The sequence below is a fragment of the Oryctolagus cuniculus genome, chromosome 13, assembly GCF_051225735.1.
Source record: "Oryctolagus cuniculus isolate XC-2025 breed Fujian yellow rabbit chromosome 13, ASM5122573v1, whole genome shotgun sequence".
NCBI classification, from domain to species: domain Eukaryota; kingdom Metazoa; phylum Chordata; class Mammalia; order Lagomorpha; family Leporidae; genus Oryctolagus; species Oryctolagus cuniculus.
In genome coordinates, this window is record NC_142879.1 from 18,404,865 (window position 1) to 18,427,079 (window position 22,215).

At 62.8% G+C, this 22,215-nt stretch overlaps 1 protein-coding gene across 4 annotated transcripts in view; it reads right to left on the reverse strand.

Annotated features, from left to right (window-relative positions):
• The window catches only part of SYT2 (synaptotagmin 2), an 89,524-nt gene that overhangs the window by 20,471 nt on the left and 46,838 nt on the right, over positions 1–22,215 (reverse strand). Inside the window, exon 1 of one of the 4 annotated variants that reach the window (XM_051820483.3) lies at positions 16,626–16,754. The exons of 2 other annotated variants lie outside the window; for them this stretch is intronic. The gene's annotated coding sequence lies outside the window, so the exon portion shown is untranslated. Of the gene's footprint in view, positions 1–15,023; positions 15,521–16,625; positions 16,755–22,215 lie in introns of those variants that run through there. One more of the 4 variants, XM_051820482.3, reaches the window with a different exon arrangement.

Below are 22,215 nucleotides of genomic sequence, written 5' to 3' on the forward strand. Positions count from 1 at the left end.
AGACTTGGGGTCCTGGCTGGGAGGGAGGCAGCCATCAACAGAGCTGTAGGGCCGCATGGACCGGCTGGGAGCCACGCAGAGGAGAGACTCGTGGAGGCCGAGCCATGCGGAAATCGCGGTACGTGTGCCACTTCCCTGGCCCCCGTCACCCCAGACACCCACCTTCATCTTGTGCTAAAATCCACCAAGAGTCCTGCAGTCTCCTCTCTATCAAATGTTAGGAGCAGCAGTGCCCCTGGGGGGCAAATCCTTCATATGCGCATGCGTGTGGGGCGTGTGGCATGCGGGAGTGCATGGTGTGTGAGTGTGTGGTGTGCTGTGTGCGTCATGAGACGCAGGGTGTGTGGAATGGCGGGTGTGCTCTGGTGTGGGTGTGTGTGTGTGTGTGAGCAGTGGGGGGCGTTGCAGGTTAGTGGGGAGGGCAGAGGCGGGATGGGGGCAGGCTGGTGGCCGGCAGATGCCCTTGCTGACCAGAAGGAGGTTACGACACCAGGAGCTGCTCCTGCACCTGCCACGCCCTCCTCTGGGCCAGGGGTGCCCCTATTGTGTCTCCCGAGTCTGCACCCAGCACCCACACCCCGCCCCTCAGCACTCACTGGGCACCGAAGCCAGGCGGACCGACTCCAGGCTGAGTGAATGCCCACAGCCTGGAAGGAGCAGGTGAGCGTGGCAGGAGGCTGCAGGCGGAGGGCGGCTCCATTAGCCAAGCGATGGAGCGGAACAGCTGCTGGACTAGCAGCAAGGGGCAGGCGGCAGGGCCGGGGGACATGGCGGGAGCATCAGAAAGGCTGCGTGTGCATGCACGTGCACCCACACGTGTGTGGGCACCATGCGTACAAACTCCACATGTGCACGTGTGGACATGCACACACAGGTGCCGACAAGTGCATTGTGCGTGTACACGTGTGTGTGAGTGTGCACACAGGGGCTGCCCGGCCATGTGCGGGAACGTGAGAGGCCCAGAGAAAGGAGAACCGGGGGTCTCCGGCCACACCCCTTGTCTAGAAGGCCCTGTACAGGGACAATGGGAAGGGGAAGACACACCACGACGTGGGTCACCCTACAGAACAGAGCCTGGGGCTTGGCAGAGACCGGGGCCACCAGCCCCTGCTGCTGAGGGCCATCCCAGTCTCTAAAGGTAGCAGGAAGCTGGGGACCTGGATGAGGCCCCAGACACCTGGCTGCTCTCCCCCTGCCCATCCTCTGAGGAGGACTTGACCTTCCCACTGAGATTCAGGGTGGGAGTGGGGTGCACCTGCCATGGGGGCGCCTGAGAGCGGTCTGCTGGCAGAAGTGCTCTCTGGGTGTCACCTCAGCTGCAGACAGGTGGGTGCCCGCCTCACAGGACCCTATCAGCCCATGGGCTGCAGGAGGCGGGCCCTGGACAGATGCTGCCTTCCTGTCCCCTCCCCATGCGGCTGGACGGACCGCGTGCACCCAACAGTGCAAGCTGCAGCACTAGGCGAGCCAGGGATGCTGGCTGCCTGCCCAGGCCCTGTCTGAGAGGGCACGGGTTGCAGGCTGGGGGACCACAAGGCCCGGGGACCGCAAGCCCTGGGGACCCTGTCACTTCCGCCTGGTGTCGCAGTTACCGGTGTGGGCGGCTCTGCTCCCCGTGGACCCCGAGGGCTGCGAGGTAGAAGTGCGTGTTCATTTCCCGCTGGGTCCCACGACTCCTCCCTACGGCGACAGCCTGGCTGCCCGGCCTGGCAGCGTGGAGGGGGGCACTCATGGGGCACGGCGCCCTCGCCTCTCACAACCCCTGTCCACCAAGCTCCCCCTGAGAGGCCGGGAAAGAGACCCGGGGGCCGGAGCTGCACCTGTCTGCGTCAGCCCCTCACCCAGGGCCTGAGAGGGTCAGAGGGCAGGGGGCGGGTCTCTCGGGGTCCCCTACCCAGGACAGAGAGATGGGGGTCTACACCAGGCAGAGGCTCCAGAAGGTCACAGCCAAGCAGGCGCGAAGCCGATGCCTCTCGTTACTGAGGGCGTGCAGCAGGAGTCCCCTGAGCCGACCTTGAAAGCCTGCCCCAACCTGTCCGTTTCAAATCCACTCCTTGGTCCAATCCCCACTTCCGTTTACTCCAAATCCTATTTCCGGCTCTGTTGTGAGAGCTGAGGGTACCAGGGATAAAACCCAACCCTGCTCCAGGCAGCTCAAGGCGGGAGGACATGGCTCAGCCTGGGTGGCAGCCAGGCACATGGATTCTTGCCACTCGGCGGAGGCGACAGGTGAGGCTCAGGGATTAGCCTGCCCCAGGCCTTACTGTGACCTTGAACTGGTGTCCAGCTCAGGACTCCACCCCTTCCCAACAAAAAGTGCACTCTGGGAGGGCGTGGGTATCTTGCATGCATGTGTGTGTGGGGGGGTGGATCTCGTAAAGGCCTGGGCGGCATGGGGAGCATTGCCAGGAGTGGGGGGCTGGTGGGGGTGGGGAGAAGACACCATCAGCGATGCCCACTAAATGCCAACACTGCGTCTCGTTTCACCCGCATTTGATAAAGACACTGAGGCAAAGCAGGGGAGAGCAGAGTCCCATTCCTTACAGGCTGGGAAGAGCTGCAGCCCCAAATCACAGACGACCACATCCAAGGGCCAAGCTGGGGGCTGGGGGAGATCAGAAGTCTGGGGAGCCCAGCTGGCTCCCTGCTGTGCACGACCCACCCTGGGAGGATGTCTCCCCGTTGCCACGGCGGCCTTCTTCCCCGCTGGGCGCTGGCCAATCACCTCCAGATGAGATGTCCCATACCCCACACGCTGACAGCTCAGATCTCAGCAACTAAAGCAGGTCACGCAAGCCCGAGGGCACAGATTCCGGAAGAAGGGGTGGGGGGGGGGGCTGGGACAGGCCTGGGAGACAGGAGGGAGGGGAACAAAGCCTGGCCTTAAATGCCAGCTGCCTGGAGTCGAGGAGCAGCGAGGGGGAAAATTTCAAACTGGCAAACGGACTTGGAATTCGATGTGGTTCCAGACCTCGGAGCCAGCTCCTAGGAGCAGGTGCCAAAGGAAACACCAAGTGCAGCCAAGGGGTGGATTCGCACCTGGCTCTGGGCAGGCAGACCTGGGCTCACGTCTCAGCTCTGCTGCCGCGTTTAGCCAATGACCTTGGGCAGGGTGCTGGACCTCGGTACTCCATCTGCGCCATGGGCACGGCAGTGCAGGGCGCAAGGCGGAGGTGCAGGGGACAGCTCCGGTGGGGACGGGGTGGTGGCTTCTCCAACCACCTCTGCACTGCGGCCCCCGCTGAGCTCAGTGCCTTTTTCCCTATTTGCTGGGGGAATCCAGGCCTCTCTTACAACTCCCTCCTCCTCCTCCATGTGCTCAGCTACCGCCCAGCTGGTCTTCTGGAGGTCCAACTCCTCTCTTCAGAGCCAGGGCCTTGTGGCTGGCTTCTGCCCTGCGTCTCTGCCCAGACCCTGCCAGGCCCCGGCCCCGCCTGCAGCTGCCACCCACACCCAGCCCCGCTGTGGTCAGGGCTCCGGCCTGACCAGGCGCTGGGGGACGGCACAGAGGAAAAGGCCAGGCCCCGACAGGGCACACCGTGTGTCCGTCACCTTGGCGTCTGCAGGAGCCCCTGGTGAGGGCGCGTGGAAGCTGCAGCACAGCGGCCCCCAGCGGCCCCCAGCGAGGACGAGGACAGCCCGAGCTTTCAAGGAAGCGGAGAGGTGGCCCAGGAGCAGGTGAGCGGCTCCAGGCAGGAGGCAGGTCAGGCAGGGATGCCGGGCAGTGCCTGCCAACTACAGCCCCAAGTGCCCCCCCCCCCACTGCAGGGATGACAGCTGGCGAGGTGGCAGAGCCCCGCCCAGCTCCAGGGGCCCTGCTCCGCGGAGCGCGGCCCCAGCCAGGTGCGCTCTTGTACGAGCTGTAGCCACCAGTGCCCAGCCACCATCTGAGAGAGGCCACGTCCCGGCCAGGTCACAGGGGAAGGGAGAGGACCACGCCCCTCGCTCAGCTGCTGGGACCCCAGCCAGCAGGGCATGGGCAGGAGGACGCGCTCCCACCCGACGGAGCGGGCCAGAGGAAGCGACTGGTCCAGGTCGCAGAGCTGGGAGTGTGGAGCCCGGCTCCCCCAGCACTTCTGAGCTGGCAGGATCCTGGGGCTGGGGGGTTTCTCTGAATCTCTGTGGGTGACTTCGGGCTGAAGCTGCAGGGCCAGGTGCTGGGGACGCGGCCGACACAGCGCGGTCTCCGCGCACGGAGCTCAGCGCGTCTCTTTCTGTACTGCTGACTCCGTCACTTGTGTGCTGCGGGAAAGGCCGCTGGCGTCTAAACCCGGCTCCTCCCACGGTGCTCCACGGCCCAAGCAAAGGCCCCTGGGAGGAGCGGGGAGCCTCACGGCTCGGCCCAGCCCAGGACCCCGCCATGTGTGTGGTTCCCCAGGAAGGCAGGGAGGGCGGAGCCACAAGCCGAACTGTGTGTGTGTGTGTGTGTGTGTGTTGGGGGCAGCTCCCTTCTTCACGGTGTAGGAGAACAGATTTCAAATGAGGAAAAATTTTCTTGCATGGTCAGCACCGTCCGAAATGGGGCCAGTGGCCATAAGGGCTAATGAATGATCCTCACAAGAGGCATTCAAGTTGAGGTCAGGGTAGGTGTCTGGCACAGCAGTTAAGACACAATTCAGCCGGTGCTGCGGCTCACTAGGCTAATCCTCCGTCTTGTGGCGCCGGCATACCGGGTTCTAAGTCCCGGTCGGGGCGCCGGATTCTGTCCCGGTTGCCCCTCTTCCAGGCCAGCTCTCTGCTGTGGCCCGGGAGTGCAGTGGAGGATGGCCCAGGTGCTTGGGCCCTGCACCCCATGGGAGACCAGGATAAGTACCTGGCTCCTGTCATCGGATCAGCGTGGTGCGCCGGCCGCAGCGCGCCCACCGCGGCGACCATTGGAGGGTGGACAAACGGCAAAGGAAGACCTTTCTCTCTGTCTCTCTCTCTCACTGTCCACTCTGCCTGTCAAAAAAAAAAAAAAAAAGACACAATTTGAGGGGCCGGCGCTGTGGTGTAGCAGGTAAAGCTACTGCCAGCAGTGCCGGCATCCCACTGTTCTACTTCCGATCCAGCTCTCTGCTATGGCCTGGGAAAGCAACAGAAGATGGCCCAGGTGCTTGGGCCCCTGCACATGCGTGGGAGACCCGGAAGAGGCTCCTGGCTTCAGTGTGGCCTACATTTAGCCACTTTGGCCCTTTGGGGAGTGAACCAGTGGAAGGAAGACCTCTCTGTCTCTCCCTCTCTCTGTGTGTAACTATATCTTTCAAATAAAAAATAAATCTTTAAAAAAAAAGAATTTGGGCCAGCACCGCAGCTGACTTGGCTAATCCTCCGCCTGCAGCGCCAGTATCCCGGGTTCTAGTCCCGCTCGGGGTGCCAGGTTCTGTCCCAGTTGCTCCTCTTCAGGCCAGCTCTCTGCTGCGGCCCGGGAAGGCAGTGGAAGATGGCACATGTGCTTGGGCCCTGCACCGGCATGGGAGACCAGGAGGAAGCACCTGGCTCCTGGCTTCGGATCAGCGCAGCGCGCCAGCCGTAGCAGCCATTTGGGGGGTGAACCAAGGGAAAAGGAAGACCTTTCTCTCTCTCTCTCTCTCTCACTGTCTAACTCTGCCTGTCAAAAAAAAAAAAAAAAGAATTTGAGATACCTACATCTCATGTTGGAGCGCCTGGGTTCAAGGCCCTGCTCTGCTCCTGATTCCAGCTTCCTGCTAAGGTGCACGCTGGGAGGCGGCAGCTGATGGCTCAAGTCTTGCCATCCATCGGGAGCCCCAGGTTGACCTCTGGACTTGTGCGTGACCCATAGGCCAACCTGTTGAAGGCATCTGGGGCGACGGCAGATCAGTGGCTAGATGATGCCTGTCTCTGCTTCTGTCTCTCTTTCAAACAATAACTGAAAAAATTCTTAAAACCATATTTATTTACTTATTTATTTATTTGAAAGGCAGAGCGAAGGAGGGAGGGAGAGAGAGAGATCTTCCATCCACTGGTTCACTCCTCAAATGGCCATAACAACCGGGGCTGGGCCAGGCTGAAGCCAGGAGCCTGGAACGCCATCCGGGCTTGGGCCATCTTCTGCTGCTTTCCCAGGGAGCTGGATCAGAAGCGGAGCAGCCAGGACTTGAACTGGTGCTCCGATATGGAAGGCGGCGCTGCAACTGGCAACTTCACTGTGCCACAACGCCATCCCCCAAAGCAACCTTTATGCTGTGGTTGGACCACTACCACGAGGGACATCACAGATGGGACTTGGGTGGTGACCTGGCGCTGACCCCGGTGAACTTCGGGATCACCTCGCCCGCCCTGAGGGTCTCCGGCTCTCTGGCCTCACGGTCCTTGCCCCTGCTGCCTGCCACCTGGCCTCCTCCCAGGTAGGCACGGGCCCAGCTCTGGGCTCCCGACGGGGGCGGTCGGAGCTGTGAAGTGAAAAGGAGCCCGCACGAGCTCTCTGGGCTCCATCAGGAGAAAGGTGCACGGTGAAGACGGGTCAGGGCAGGCAGCTCATGGAGCCCACGGAGCTTAAAAATAGTGACAGGAACAGGGGCGGGGAGCTCTTGGCGCCAGAGGCTAGAACAGCGAAGCCTGCAGACCGAGTCTGCACCCAGTGACGGGGAAGGTTGCCGAGCCCTCGCCCCCCTCTCTCCAGGCACGCCTGCCGCCCGGGCCCGCTGCGACAGTGAGGCTCCAATCTGTCAACGTCTCTGGAGCCTGCAGCCCAGAGCCTGTGCACAGGCAGCACCCGGCATGCAGTGCGGCCCTGCACGCAGGGAGGAAGAGGGGAGACAGAGGCAGAGCCCAGCCGCGCAGACCCGCCCGCCCTGGTCTCCCGGGCTCCAGCTCCTCTCGGAAGCCCCCATCAGGCAGGTGAGCAGTCTTGGGCCCAGGCAGCCTTCAAGCAGCTCCTCCCACTGCCACCGCCCAGCCTGGTGATCTTGACGCTGTCCTTTCCTTGAGGTGGGCTTGTTCCCTCCTCCATACAACAGAGACCCTGCAGCTCCTACCGCAGAGGGCGCCACACAGCGGGCTGCACAGACCTGGTCCCAGGGCCTGGAATCCAGCAGGACTGCTGCGGCAGCTAAAGGAATAATCCACACTCAAAAGAACTTAGAGCCGGGCTTAATAAGGGACATAGATCCTTCTGAAATAGGTCCGCCGTGGCGGACAGCAACGCCAGCCCTGGTGTAAACCCAAGAGGAAAAGAAGGCCTGTCCTTGGAGACCTTTATGCAGACGCTCAAGGCCGCGTTCTCTGTGGCAGCTGCAGAGTGGAATCAGCGCAGATGTCACCGGCAGAGATGGGCACACACAGAGCAGTACAGCCTTACTCCGGAGTGCTCGGCAGTGAGAAGCAACAGATTCGGAGCCAGGCTACAGCATGGGTGAACCCTGAAAGCACTGCATAAGGGCAAAAAAAAATCCTGTGTTGCATGATCCTGCTGACACGAAACAGCCAGGAGAGGTAAATCTACAGAGACAGAGAGTAGATGAGGGGTCGGTTAGGGCTGGGGGGACGGAGAACATGGAATGGCTGGGAATGTGCACTTGACTTCTTGGGGGGGGGGTTGGGAAAAGCTCTGGAATTGGATTGCAGTGATGGTTTCGTAATCCTGTGAATAGATTAAGCTCCCTTTAAATGGGTGGACTGTATTGCAGTAAAGCTGCTTCTAGAAGTAAATAGAACTTTGGAGCCGGCGTTGTGGCATAGCGGGTAAAGCCACCGCCTGCAGAGCTGGCATCCCAGATGGGCGCCAGTTCTAGTCCTGGCTGCTCCACTTCCGATCCAGCTCTCTGCTGTGGCCTGGGATAGCAGTAGAAGATGGCCCAAGTCCTTGGACCTCTGCACCCACATGGAAAGACCCAGAGGAAGTTCCTGGCTCCTGGCTCCAGATCAGTGCAGCGGATGGAATAGCACCCCCCCCCCCGTGCCCCTCCTTCTCTCTCTGTAAATCTGACTTTCAAATAAAATTAATAAATCTTTTAAAAAAAGAGTAAACAGATATTTATAAACTTTTGTAAATAAGATAATGTGTAACACCGATCCCAATTTAGAATGAGGCTCAGAGAGATTCAGCAACTTGCCCAAAGTCAGAGGCTGGTGGGCTGCAGGACTTGATTTCGGGTTTGTTCTGTTGAATTCCCAGTCCAGATCTCTTTCCTAGGCTTCCCCTAAGAGCGAACCCAGCCCTGACTCAGAGACCAGGTCTGCTCTAAAACATCCTAGGAAAGGCCTCCACGCCCCGTCCCAGAGCAGGGCCTCCCGCTGCCCAATCTCAAGCCTTCTGCGAGATCTCCAGGAGCACCTGAGGTCAAGACCAAGGTCACAGGAGACAGGCACCAATGAGGACCCTGCCCTGCCCTCTCTCTGGTCAAGGCCAGGGCCTTTCGTGGGGAAGCCTGGGGAATGGGGCGGGTGAAATGCAGGGGACCCCAGGCCATGAGCTCACGGCTAGTGTGCGTGTGTGTGTGGGGGGGGGGGGGTGACCTCGGCCAAGCAACCTCATTTGCCAGCAAGAGGCTGAGGACAGCTCAGGGACAGACACTTCCAAGGCCCCGAGTAACAGCCTCCCCTATGTAGACCTGCACTACCCCAGATGGCCAGGTGGGGCCGCTGTGGGGCCGCGGGCATCAGCTGCTGGCCTGGGCATCCACAGCCTGGCCGTCCATGTGGTGCTCGGCAGAGGACGCTGGGGCCAGCAGGGAGGCCTGCGGCCCGATCACAAACCCAATGCTGTCAGCTGGGCAGGGTGGCTTCACCTCCCGCCCTGGGAAGGGACAAACAGGAACTCAGCTGCCGGAAAAGGTTCCGGATGTGACAGGGACTCAGGGCTCTGCTCCTGGGCAGCCCCACCCACCCCCACCTGCCTCCCTGAACTGGGAGGGGAGGGGTAGGAGCTCCCTCTAGTGACATCATACCAAGGCATCGCTCCTGTCTGCATCCCCAGCTCCTGGAACCCAGGGCCCCGCCTGTGCGCTGCGGACCACGTCCAGGAGCAGGCCTGCTCCCCGGCAGGGATGCTGGGGCCACCATCCCTCTTCCTTGCCAAGCGAGGAAGAGCAAAATTCAGCAGATCCTGCCCAGTGTCCAACTGGCCTCTCTGGGACAGCAGCCCACGGGGGTTGGTGCCATTTGTAGGCAGCCCCACATGCCAGGGCCTCGGCCAGGAAGCCTGCACGTGCCCAGAGCGGAGACAGGAAGAGGCCATCCGTGCACCCGCCAGCCTGCTGGTTCCTCCACACCCTCATCCAGCTCGTCCGACTCTTAGGACGTCCTGGGGCGGGTGACAGGTGGTCTTCTGGACTCCAGCAAATGAGGACAGCTGAGGCCACAGATGGGGAGAAACCATTTGCCTGGGGCCATGGGCGGCAACACCCTAAGGGGTTCACTGGGTTCTAGATCCTGCTAATCCAATCCAGCCCGAGCCCGCCTCGTCCCCTCGCAGTCCTGCTGCCGCGGATCTACAAAGCGGCCCTTTCGGTTTGAAGAAACACGCCGCCAGCAGTCTACAGCTAGATCCCCAGTGCACCATATGCCAGGTGCTCACTCTTCTTAGCGCTGCATGTAAATATGAACACATCCAGTCCTGGCATCCATGAGGCGTACGAGCTATTTATAAAGCACAGAACCGTCCCAGCCCCATTCTGCAGGTGAGAACACTGAGGCTCGCAGGCGGCTCAGCCTCAGCACCTGAGGAGCAAGGCTGAACAGAGTCCAATCCCACACGAGGAGGGCTGGGGCCCCAGGGTGGGAGCCACAAGGTGTCTGCTCCGGACACAGCACGGATGCGGGAGCCCACCTAGGTCCGGGAGCTGGGCCAGGAGCCATGTGCTGGGGGAGGGGCTCCGGGGACCGGCTGCAATCTGTCCCCGAACAGCCGGCTGCCCCAGAGTCTGGCTGAGCGGTGGAGAGCAGGCTGGAGGCAGGCGTGGGGCTGGCAGCCGTGGCCAGCCCGCTGTGAGCTGCAGCTTAGGGGCACTGCAGTACCAGCCCTGGCCGCAGGGCTGGCTGAGCAGGGGCCAGCCCCGGGCCCCTCCCTTTCCCATCACCCTCTGTCCCTCCCTCAATCGCTTGACCAAGATCCCCCCAAGCCCACTATGGAATAACACTGAGAGCTTGGGCGTTAACTCCAGCTACCTGGTCTCCGGTGACTGCCAGTTTGATGGTCACTTTGAGGGCCGTGGGACCAGGACAGCACTGACCTCCAGGGATGTCACTAATGCCACTAGGGGCCCACAGCAGGCAGAGAAGCTGCAGGTCCCCAGGACAGCAAGCGATCCTGGCACATCCCCTCCTCGGTCGCCCCTGCCCACCCTGAGCTGATTCACCCGGAGTGGGTGTTCCCTGGGCAGGACGTCCTTCCTTGTATCCCACACGAGTGCTGCTTGCTGCAGTACGACCCCACAACCTCGTGGCAGCAGAAACGCCTCGGCTTTCAAACGTGCCCTTTGTTAAAGTGCTAAGAAGCGGTTCCGCAGGCAAGGCGGCAGTCACAAAAGCCGTGAACGCAGCCAGCATCTGCCGCGGGCTCAGGAATTGGATTTCCACTGGGGAGAGCCCCACGGGGCGGGGGGTGTTCACTCTCTCCTCCCAATCCCTCCCCAGTCTCAAGACGCGGAGAAAAAGGGAGCAGGAGGAGAGAAGAAAATCGGAAAGAGAGCAAGACAAAGGCAGGGGACGGAGTCGGCGCAGCTGCTCTTGACCTGCCAAGGACTGTGCACGCCTCTCGCCCGGCTCGGGGGCCGGGGAAGGAGGCCAGCCTTGCTCGCGGCTTCTGCCGTCTCCGCCGAGACCTGTTCAATGGACCATCTGCTCCTAGGCCTCTCTGCAGGAGCTTCAAACATCCCGCTTCTCCAGGGAGCTGGGAGCCGGGAGGCGGCAGCTCCAGACAATACGGGCTGTCTCAGGGATCAGGGCGTGGGGGGGCAGAGGTACAAAGGGTGAGTTGGTGCAGAGAATCCGAAGGCACCAAGTGCCCACGTTCTGCGAGCTCCCTCTCCCTCTCCCGCCCAGGTGGGACTTGGAGCCCAGAGTGCCGGGCTGGCTACTGTCCTGGAGGACACGGCAAGCGGTCACCCCTCAGTGCAGAGCGGGGGCCAGGGAAGCACAGCACGCCCTTGGAAGTGGGGTCTCTGTGGTGCAGCCTTCTGCCCCAACCCCACCCCCCGCCCCAGCCCAGCCCAGCCTCATTCTGGCTGTCCGACTGCCGTGTGGCACGTCTGGCCCACGAGAAGCAGTGTGGCTTCCCCAGGACGACTGGCAGAGCTGCAGCCTGGAAGCTCGGGTCTCTGAGTTGAGCCCCTTCATCTCGGGTCTCAGTGTTCCAATCTGCCAAATGGGACGCTGGACCCAGAGCCCTGTACCTAGATCATTCGGTTCCTTCCCATCAGGATTCAAGTCCCTCTGCTGCCGTCACGGCCGTTTACCTCGTGCTCTGTAACGATGGAAAATAACTGTGCGGTGCTTGCCAGGAGGGTGGAAAGAGCGCGGGACCGAGGGTCTGAAGGAGCCGCCCGTGTGCTGCGCTGTGCTGCGCTGGGCAAGACGCTGCCCCTCTCTGCGTTTCTGGTTTTTCCTGATCAAAACCAGAGCCCTGGATGAGAGCACCCCTAGGGCCTCTTCCTGTGCTGGATCCCGCAGCGCCACCCCTAACTCAGCCCCAGGCACAGCCTCTCCTGCAAGGCCCCCGCCCACGGCCGGCCCTGTGGCAAGGCCCATGCACAGAAGCTGTGGGGTACAGCCGGGGCAGCGTGAGGAGGACACAGGAAGTTGCAGCACCTTCTTGCAAGCCTGTGCGTGGTGCCTGGTGACAATCTCAGGGCTGGGGGCTCAGCCCTCGCCCTCGGTCTCACCAGAGCCCTGCTCTGGGACAGCACTGGGCCTCAAAGCCCACTCCCGCGGTCCCGACACCAACCCGTCCCCCTCCAGGAGTCTCAGTGGGACATCCTGAGAATACCAAGGGGTAGGAAGTTTCACCTGCTTCCATAGGAGAGACAGCCAAGCTCAGCAAGGTTTGGTCATTTGCGTAAATTCACACAGCAATCAGGGAGCAAGAACCTGGAGATGGCCGCCTGCCGAGCCTTCGCTCTTAACCGCTGTCACTATTTCTTTAAGATTTATTCATTTTTACTTGAAAGGCAGAGTGAAAGAGAGGAGAGAGATCTTCCACTGGCTGGTTCCCTCCCCAAACGGCTGCAACAGCCAAGTTGGGCCAGGCCAAAGGCAGCTGCCAGAAACTCCATCCGGGTCTCCCACACCCGTGGCAGGGGCCCAAGCACTTGAGCCATCACCTGCTGCTTTCCCAGGCGCATTAGCAGGGAGCTGGATCACAAGTGGAGCAGCCGGGACACCACTAAGGGACGCAGGTGTAGCCAGCGGCAGCTTCACCAGTGCTGGCCCTCCACTGTCCTGCCTACCCCCACCAAGCCGAGTCAGGTCTGGGAGGGGGTGTGAGGGTGAGCACAAGGCCGGAAGCACTCCAGGGAGCCCCTCTCCACCAGGCCTGGGCGTAGGCAGAGTCAACAGGGCCTGGAAGACTTGGAGTCACGTAACGGTGTTCACATCACACAGGAGAAAGTTTGGCCCAGGTGCAACTCACCTCAGGTCACGTGGTGAGCGTGGGTAGGCCCAGCTGGCCTGGCTTGCTGCGAGTCCCATCCCCCACCCCCACTCTGGTCACTCACTCCGGGGACATCCGGTCTCTCTCTCTCTCTCTCTCTCTCTCTCTCTCTCACACACACACACACACACACACACACACACACCCGGTCTGCTCCTCAGGCGGCTCATTCCTGGGAGGCCCAGACAGTGGAGTAAGAGGCCGATTCTGTCACCATTACGGGTGGACAGAGGGTGCGAGCGAGTCGGCGTGAGGTGACCAGAAAGCTCTGCGTCTCCTTCTCACGCAGGCCTCCCTGCAGAACCACAGTGCAGGCCCGAGACCGACCGACTGACCGACCGACAGACAGACAGAGCGGCAGTGCTGCCGCTCCAGTCGCCCAGGGGACTTGGAGACCTGTAGCAGGGAAGATGGCACTGCAAGTCCCCACTTCGTCCCTGCTGCCCCCGGCCCCCGCACAGCTGCTGGCTCCCTGCAAGCTACAGGGCTCTTCCTGTCCCCATGAACCACGCCACCACGGCCACACAGGCTGAGGACTGGCACTTGCGTGTTCCCTGCTGAACCCCACAGCCCTGAGTGAGGTGCCCCATCATGTCACTCCAACAACTGAGTCACGGAAGCTCAAACCTCAAGGTCACGGAGGATGCTCTCCAAGGGTGCACGGGGCTGTAGAAAGGACCCCACTTACACCCAGCACTTTGTCTCAAGGTGCCTCGGCCCTGGGGACAGACGAGAGGCGGGCTGGGAGTGCAGCCACCTGCTCGCACCAACCCCTTGCACCTGCCACAGAATGGCAGAACCAGAAGGGCCCGGGGAAGTTACCAAGCTCAACTCTCTCATCGCGCAAGTGAGGAAAGCAGGACAGGGGCCGGCCCAAAGTCACACAAGGTCACCCGACCTGGAGGCAGAACCTGGCAGCTCTCCTGTCTTAAACCAGGACTCTGCTCACAGCACCCCACGGCTCGGGGAGACGGGCTGGGAGCCCACCGCAAGGAGGAGCTGGGTTAGACTCCCAGGGCAAGGGGTGCTGGGTGGCCCAGTGGGTGGCACGGGCTCTGCCCAACAGAGGATGTCTCCGAGGTGAGGGCGACAGCATGACCTTGAGAGATCCCTAAAAGCCTCCTTTAACCTGCCCTCCCCTCACCTGGGTGAGAACCTTCTGTGAGGGCAGGGGAGCTCTGCCCAGAGCAGAGGTGCGCAGGGCCGGCTCGGCGGTCATTCTCCACCGCCGGATGGCGTGACTGGGGCACGATGATGGACGAGCAGGGAGAGGGCTCACAGCCCCGCCACCTCCTCCTCCACGGAGAGGAGGGAGCCACGGACGCCCCAGCGGCAAGGTCACCCTGCCCAGCTGCACCCCACACCCCCACCTTCTCTGAGCCTCACCCGCAAGCTGGGGTCAACAGAGGCTGGGACTGGAGAGATCTCAGACACTTTTAGATCCAAACCCCCATTGCACAGATGAAGCTACTGAGGCCACCGGGCTACGGGAGTCACCAAGGTCACAGGACAGGTCGGAATGGGAGCTCTCAGGACTCACACACACCGACACCTGCTCGCTGCCAGGAAGTGAGCACACAGCTCCCTGCAGCCAATTCCCAGTGCAGAGACTGGGGCAAGCGGTTCATGCCGCCCCCACCTCGTCCCCCTGGCACCACGTCTCCATCATCTTGGGGTTCAGAGAGGTGCAGCAGCTTGTCCAAGGTCACACAGCAAGCAGAGTAGGGCACTGAGTCCCACTGAGCCGCAGCAGCTTCCCCAACCCTCTCTGGGTCTCTCCAAGCCCCGCCGATTGCCAGGATCCTCTGGACCCTGCTTGGTCCAAGGCAAGGCCTGGAGCAGGAAAAAGTTGCCATGAGAGGAAGGGTCGAAGGCGCGGTGGCGCATCCCAGCACAGGACGGCTGAGGTGGGAGGGGGGCACTGGAGGGCAGCCAGCCCCGCGCCCCCGCAGTGCTCCCTGAGCGACCCGCTCTGTGCCAAGGGGTCCCGCAACCGCTCCTCGCTGCGGTGGGGGTGGGGGTCCCACGCGCCCGCACTCACTCCTCGCCGCATACCCCTGTAACCCGCGGTCCTGCGCGCCCCCCTCCCACGGCTCCGCAGCGGGGAGCGCCTCAGCTTGCCCGATTCGCTGCCGGGTCCGCGCGCGGGCCACCGCGCCCTCGCCCTGTGCCCATCCCGGGCCCCCGCGAGGAGAAGCGGGTCGAGGGCGCGGGGTTCCCGGGACCATCCAGGTCGCCTCCCCGGGGACTAACCCGGTAATCCGACGCAGGTGAATCCGCGGAGCTCCGTCCCGCACTTAGTTCATCTGGCGCGGAGCGCCAAGCCCAGAAAGTCGGAGCGTCCCAGCCCACGGCCCCGCACCCGCCCGCGCCCCGCAGGCCCTCGGGTGCCGCCGGTGGTCGCGGCACGCCTTTGTTCGGGACTCCCTCTTACCCGGGGACTTGCGGGCGCCGCGCGGCGACGGCGGCCGGGGTCCGAAGGCGAGGTCCCAGGTTCCCGCTGCCGGCCGGCCGGCCGCTGCGGCTCTGCTCCCGCCCGCCGGCTCTGCGGTAAGAGCAGCCCGATCCGCTGCCCCCGCTCGCGAATTGACATGCTCCTCACATCCGCCTGCACACGGCGTGGACCGGCCCCTCCGAGGGCGATCCCCGCAGACCGCGGCGCAGGGACCCCGCCCCGGGCGATCCCCGCGCGGGCCGCCGCCTCCGCGCCCACGCCCCCTCCTGCGCCCGGGACGCCGCGGGAGGGGACGGAGGTGGGCGCCAGGGGGTGAACCTGGCGCGGCCCCACGGAAGTTTGGGGCAGGCGGGGTCGGCCTGGCGCCCCTGGAGCTCGCGGGGCTCGCTCGGCTGCGCGGAGGCGTCGCCGCCCACCCGGCCCTCCTGCGACACTCCCTGCGGGGGCCCGCCGCCCCCGAGCCGCGGGCGCCTCTCGGTGCGGGGATTGGCTGGGGGGAGGGGAGGGGGCGGGAAACGATTCGCTTCGGGGGTGGGGGGGTGGGGATCGGGATGAAGGTTTTGCGGAGTCGAGGGAGAAAAGGAAGGGGCGGGAGAAGCGGGGACAGGAACAAAAGACACTCGCAGAGGGGCTGAGGAGGTCGGACGCCGCGCAGGGGCAGCGTCGGGGCGCGCTGGGGGCGGGGCTGGGCCCAGAGCCCTCGCCGGCCACGTGGGGAGGGGGCCGAAGGGCAGTGGCGACAGGAGGCAGTGTCCCCTGCGCAGGACCGGAGAGCATCCGAGAGCGCTTCGCCAGGGACCCGCACCCTCCTCTCGGAGAGGGCGCAATGTCCACACACTCTGGCGTGGGAGGGCAGGAGCGCTGGGAGCCGGGGTCGCCTCCTGCGCCTCAGTGCCCAAGGCAAGGGTGTGGCCACGTGCCGGTCCCGATAGCCAGGACGCCTGCTGGCCAGGCTGGCGCGTCCCGCACCACCCACCGCTGCCCTCGGCCTCCCTCTCCTCCTCCCTTAGGGTTGATGTCTGTTTTGCATACTCAGGACCAAGTTTGGGGGCTGACCCAGGAAAGTGCCATTCTGTGCCCACCCCATATCCTGTGCGCGCATGCTGGGGGACCCGGGACCTCCCCCGGGCTCCTCCTCCTTCCCAGACTCCCAGGAAGCCAGGCAATGCCCAAGACCCGCCGCGGACCTGGCTTCTCCCCCCTCCCGCGTCCCAGCCCCACGACAGCAGCGGGAAGCTGGCACTGCAGTGCTGCAACGCGGGCTGCTCGGCGCCGCCGGGCTGGAGGCTCTCGCTGGAGGGCAGCTCGCCCCACCTGCTCTGCAGAAGAGCCGATTCGGGATCCCCAGGCTGCGGCCCTGTGCTGGCGTCCCTGGCTGGGCTGTGCACAGGGGCGGGAGGGTGTGTGGCTGGGCAGGACTAACGCTGGAGCCGCAGGTCAGCTCTGCTGACCCCTGGCCGTTCTCCAGGTGGGACGTGAGCGAGGGCTCAAGGTCAGATGCTCAGCAGGAGAGCTCCAGGGATCCCCCTCACACCCCGAGCCCCAACTCCAGCCTGCTGGTTTCCCAGGCCCAGGACAGACCTGTCACCTCGGGGTGGGCGGCTTGCTTCTCTTCTGCGTTCCCTCAAAGACTCCGGAAAATTCAGCAGGCCGGGGGCAGCTTCCACGTTTGGGCTAAAGGCTCAGGACATCTTCCTGCCCCTCCGAGAAAACGATGGCTCACGGACTGGAGTGTAGAGCTGCTTGGATGCAGGGGAATGGACCAGAGGACTTCTGCGGTTCCTACTGATACAATGTTTCAAAAGATGCCCAAAATGGGGCCCGGTGACATTCAAGGGAGTCAGCTAGGGCTGGCTGTGTCAGGCGGTACACTCTGCCCCCTGGGGAACAGAGGGACCAGTGACATCTGCACTGGTGGGGGCTGGGCCGAGGGTGGGAGGGTGGGAGCGTGGTGGTTTCTGGGGAAAAGGCAGCGGCATTTGGCTCAGGGACCTCCTGACCCCAGAAGACCCCTCCCCTGACACCGATCCCTGTGCTCAGTCCCAGGGGACAGCAGGCAAGGGAGGGGTAACTCTGCTCCACTGAAGCAAAGGGAGCCCCCAAAGGGTGGGCCCCCAAAGGGCACGGAGTGAGGGTGAGGAGCTGGCCTTGTGACTGGATGCTGAGTTCCACCCCCCGCACTGCACCTGTGCTCGGGCCTGGACGCATACCCATAGCTGTGCACCGTACAGCCCAGTGGCCGTCCCGCCCCAGGTCCCCTCCACACAGCCCTGACCCAGCCTCCAGCTTCCCCAGCACTGCCATTCCCTCACCCTTGGGACTCCAGCTGCACCCCTTGCCTTGTAAGCACTAAAAGAGCTGCGCTATTTCCTGCCACAGGGCCTTTGAACACGCTGTCCTCTCAGTGGAGTGCGCCACCCTATGCACCACGCCACCTCCCCTGCACCCCCAGTCTCAGTTCCCCCTCCCCCGCCTGTGTATCCTGCACCTGTCACCTTTGACCCTTCTGGTGCTTGTCCTTCCTGCACCACCACACCCCGCCCTTTCTCCAGCTCCCTGGCAGTGAGGACCCACGCTCAGCTCACCTGTGGCCTCGACACATATCCCAGGGGTGCTGCCACGTGTGCGGTGTGGCCTTGGGCCTCCTCGAAGCCTCAGCCTTGTGGCCTGCAACGTGGGGGTCTTCCTTATAAAATGGGGTTCCTGCGAGGATTAGGGGCTGCTGCACACAGAGCCCAGCACAGCGCCAGCCCCGGCACATCAGCCAGGAAAGAAACAGGGCGGAAAAAAGGCTCCCAGCCTTCTCCCAGGACATCGCCTTCCCTCCTTGGCTGGACCCCCGCCCTGTCCCGCCCCACCCCGCCCCGCCCCGCCTCCCAGGATCCTGACTCCTGCCCTGGCCCGCTGGGTAAGGAGGAAGCTGCTGCAGCCAGCGCCTTCCTCACTCCGGCTCCGCCCCTCCAGGTCCACCGCCCACACCCAGGATTCCCTGCACTGACCCGGGGCTGGCCTCAGCCGTCACCAAGGCTTGGAGCCGCCGGGACAGGCACCGGCAGAGTCAAGGGTGGACGGAGGAGGTGGCGGGGGGCGGGAGAGCTGTTGCTTCCTTCACCATTTCTGCCAGCATCCCCCCAAAAGTCGCCTCCACATCCACACACAGGCCCTGCCCTCGCTGCCAGTGAGGTGGCAACCTCAAGCTGCCCCAACACCACCCGGGAATTCTGGGGCCACCGTGAACTCTGGGCGCTAAGCCGGCCTAGCAGGGGCCGGCTCCCGGGGCCAGGTCTCCAGGGCGCCTGGCTGGATGGGTCACGTGACCACTCAGCAGGCTCCCGTGCTGCCTTCCTGTTGCTGCTGTTTGGGAGGCTGTCGGTCCCTTCCCCAAACCCTATTCCCTGAGCACCCCCCCCACCCCACAGCTGGTACCCTGCAGACTGCTTGGTGGGAAGACAGCCCAGCTGGAATCCCGCCCCCAGCCACAGCAGAGTAGGGGGGAGGGAGCACAAGGGGCAGGGAGAGGCGAGGGCACTGGCAGAGCTGTCACTCATCACCTTGAGCGAGCCCCCTCCCCACATCAGCTCTGTCAGACACAATGATGGCTCTCGGGTCTCCCCTTCCAGAAATGCAACAACTGAACTTGCAGTCACCAACACGGCCTCCACTGCTGCCAGGGGAGCCCCTCCCCTGGGGGCGCAAGCCCGACTGCCGGCTGTGAATCCGGCCTCTGCCACTTCGAGGCTGTGTGACTTCAGGCAACGTCCTGAACCTCTCTGTGCCTCACCCATCAAACAGAAACAAACGGAGCATCATGCAGCTGCTACGATGGTGGTGCCCACTGCATGGGTTAATACATGTAAAACACTCAGAGCAATGTCCAGGATGGACCAGGGCTCGGCAAGTGCTGGCTGCTGTTTCTGCATTCTCTCCGCTTTCCCAAGGAGGACATAGCTGCCGTTTGTCTCGTGCCTACCACAGGCCGGGCAGCTTATCTAGGTCACAGGGAGCAAGGACTCCAGTGAGGGCTGCATGCGCAGGTGCACCTCGCACCAGACGTCGGCCACCAGCCTCTTCTGCAGCCACTGGTTGTGCAGGCGCCAGAGGGTGCACCCGGGGAAGAACTTGAACCAGGCCCACAGCTGGGCTCCAGGCCTGCAGGGAGGGTTTTGCAGCCATTGGAAGAGGGCTCCCGAGGGAGATTTGGTCAGGAGGAAGAATCCAGCTGACAAGACCAGCCAGGCTCCACGGGAAGGCTTGAGGGCGAAAGGGAGAGACCCTGTGGGCTGGCACACGACCGTGTCTGGACCAGCAACCCTGGAAGGAACACGGGCTCCATGTAAACTGAGGCAGCTGCCTGGAGAGCTGGCTCCTGACATCGGCCGCTTCATCACCCAGGAGCTCTGCGTGAGCCCCTGCCCCTCAGCGCCCATGACCCTCGGGGGGACTGTGGGGAAGTTGGTGGGAGGTGTGGGGCCCCGCCTCCCAGGCCACACCAGCAGCCTGGCAGGCCTGGTGCTGGGGAAGCCTGAGAATCAGCCCAGGACAGGTGAGGGAACCCAAGTCAGCCTGAGCCGTTCCTGGAACACACCCTGGTGGGGGGAGGGGGGCATGCGGAGCTGAGAGAGCCTAGAATATTCCTGCCAGAGCAGGAGGGGCTCGGAGCTAAGGAGATGCATGGAGAGAGGAAGATGCTGCTGCTGCTGCCAGGAGACACCGTGACACCTGCTTGAATAGCCCAGTCACTATTCTACGTGCTCAACATGGATTTATTAACTAAATGCTTACAACAACCCTGGGGGAGGCGGTTACTCTTGTTTCCACTTTACAGACGGAAAAACTGAGTCAGAGAGCGGCAGAATAACTAGCGCAGGGTCACACAGCTGGAAGTGGAAGAAGCAGGGTTGAACCATGATCATCTGCTGCTGAGGCCACAGGCCAAGCCGCCCGGCCTTGTGCCCTGCCCACCAACAGCAAGTGCACTCGCTCCGGGACTATAAGCTACACAGGGCTATGGGTGCTCAGACCCTACCTAACCTCTTAATTACCATATGGAATCAGTGCTGCCCCCATTTTACAGCTGAGAAGACTGAGGCAAATCACTTGCTCAAGTCCACAGAGCCAGGATCCAAGTCCAGGTCTGTGGGGCTCTGGAACCCTGCAGCCGGGACCTCCTGGCCGTGCTGCCATAGCCCTGCCCCAGCCCCGCTCCAGCCTGCCCCGAACAGATCAGACCATCTCCACCTCCCCCGAAGGGCTGCTCCTGGACTTGGGAAGCCATCTCGAGTTCTTCGTGGGACCTGAGCTGGCGACACAGGCCACCTAAGAGCAGGTCCCTGGACAGGGAAAGGCACCTGGGGCTGGATCTTCCCCGGATCTTTCCAGAGAATTCAAGATGCCAAGGCAATGGCCGGCGCCGCGGCTCACTAGGCTAATCCTACGCCTTGCAGAGCCAGCACACCGGGTTCTAGTCCCGGTCGGGGCGCCGGATTCTGTCCCGGTTGCCCCTCTTCCAGGCCAGCTCTCTGCTGTGGCCAGGGAGTGCAGTGGAGGATGGCCCAAATGCTTGGGCCCTGCACCCCATGGGAGACCAGGAGAAGCACCTGGCTCCTGCCATCGGATCAGCAAGCCGGCCGTGGCGGCCATTGGAGGGTGAACCAACGGCAAAGGAAGCCTTTCTCTCTCTCTCTCTCTCTCACTGTCCACTCTGCCTGTTAAAAAAAAAAAATGCCAAGGCAATCAATTCCTACAGCTGTGGGAGTGCAAACTGCAGAACGAGGACTCGGTCTACCTGGGTGAGCCTCCCACCTGTGAGTGGGGGGTTGTCACCTACGGGGACCCGGTGCTTGCATAGATGATGCCTCTGTCACCACCTGCTGGGCGGGCACCTGCACGCGCCTTCTTGTGGTGGGGAAAGAAGGCAGCAGTGTGCATTTCACAAGTCAGTGCCATGTGCCGGAGGCCACTGAGGGCTCTGGCACACGAGACTCTGGAATCTGGTGCACGAGGTGGGCAGCTGAGTGATGGTGTCTATCACAGCCCAACCGTTCAACTGGAACTACCCCTGTGAGAGCTGTCCCTGGGCAGTCGGTGGTGGCCGATGCCAGCGGGAGGGACCCAGGGACCCTGGCATGCATCTGTTGAGTGGACAGTGTCTCAGCTCAGGACGGGTTAGCAGAAGGCAGGCTCCCCAGGGAGAAGTGGGTTCGTGTCAAGGGTTGTGGTGCAGGCAAAGGGGACTCCCAGGGTCATGCACGTGTGGGGGTGACAGGGCAGTGTGACGTTTCTCTGGACCCTCCGCACAGAACCCCTATGCCTTTCATCTCCCACTGCTCCCTCTGAGTCGCTGGCACCTGCTTTTCTGCAGGAGGCCTGTCCCAGATCAACCGTACAGCACGCATTTGTCTTCCCTGCCTCGCGCATCCTTGACAGCAACGGGACAAGGAAGGAGCAGCGTGCTGCAGGCCGCTGGTCCTCAGCCTCTCCGTCCAGCAGAATCGCCCGAGGAGTCTGCAAGAAAGATGCCCGGCCCCTCTCCTGGAGATCGGGATTCGATTAGCGTGGGAGGAGTCAGTTGTCAGTCAAGGGTGAGCGCACCTTCCACGGAAAGGCACGGCTTCCAGGTCGGACGTGCGGCTGTGGCTCCGCCTGGCATTGACTCTGGCCTGGGCTAAATCCACTTTCCTTTCCCTCCGGAACACCCTCTGCCAGCTCCCTTCAGATAACGCCTAGAGCTAGAGCTGGCCCTTCCCCTCCCACGCCCTGCCAGTTCGGATTCCTCCCCCACAGCTGGACAAGTCCGCAGCTCAGCAATGCTTGGGAAATGAGCCCCGCCCACTGGCACAAGCTCCCCCTGTCTCTCCATGGGCGGCTTTGACATCTCAGTGCCATCAAAACGAACTGAAAACCTTGACCATCGCCCTTTGCCAGTTGCACCTGTCAAAATGCCACTGTGTGTCCCCCCCACCCCAAGGGCTCCATCCTGTCGCTCCCTCTCCAGGGCCTCCCAGCTCATCGCACCTGCCCCCCTGCATTTCTCCAGTTACCCGGAGAGCCCATGGTTCTCCCTGAAGCCCCTCCATCCAAGCCTGCCCTCAGCATGCCGGTCCCCACTGCCTGCTCCCGAGACACGCAGCTCTGCATTTCGTTAATGCACCGCCGACGCAGTCCCCTGCGT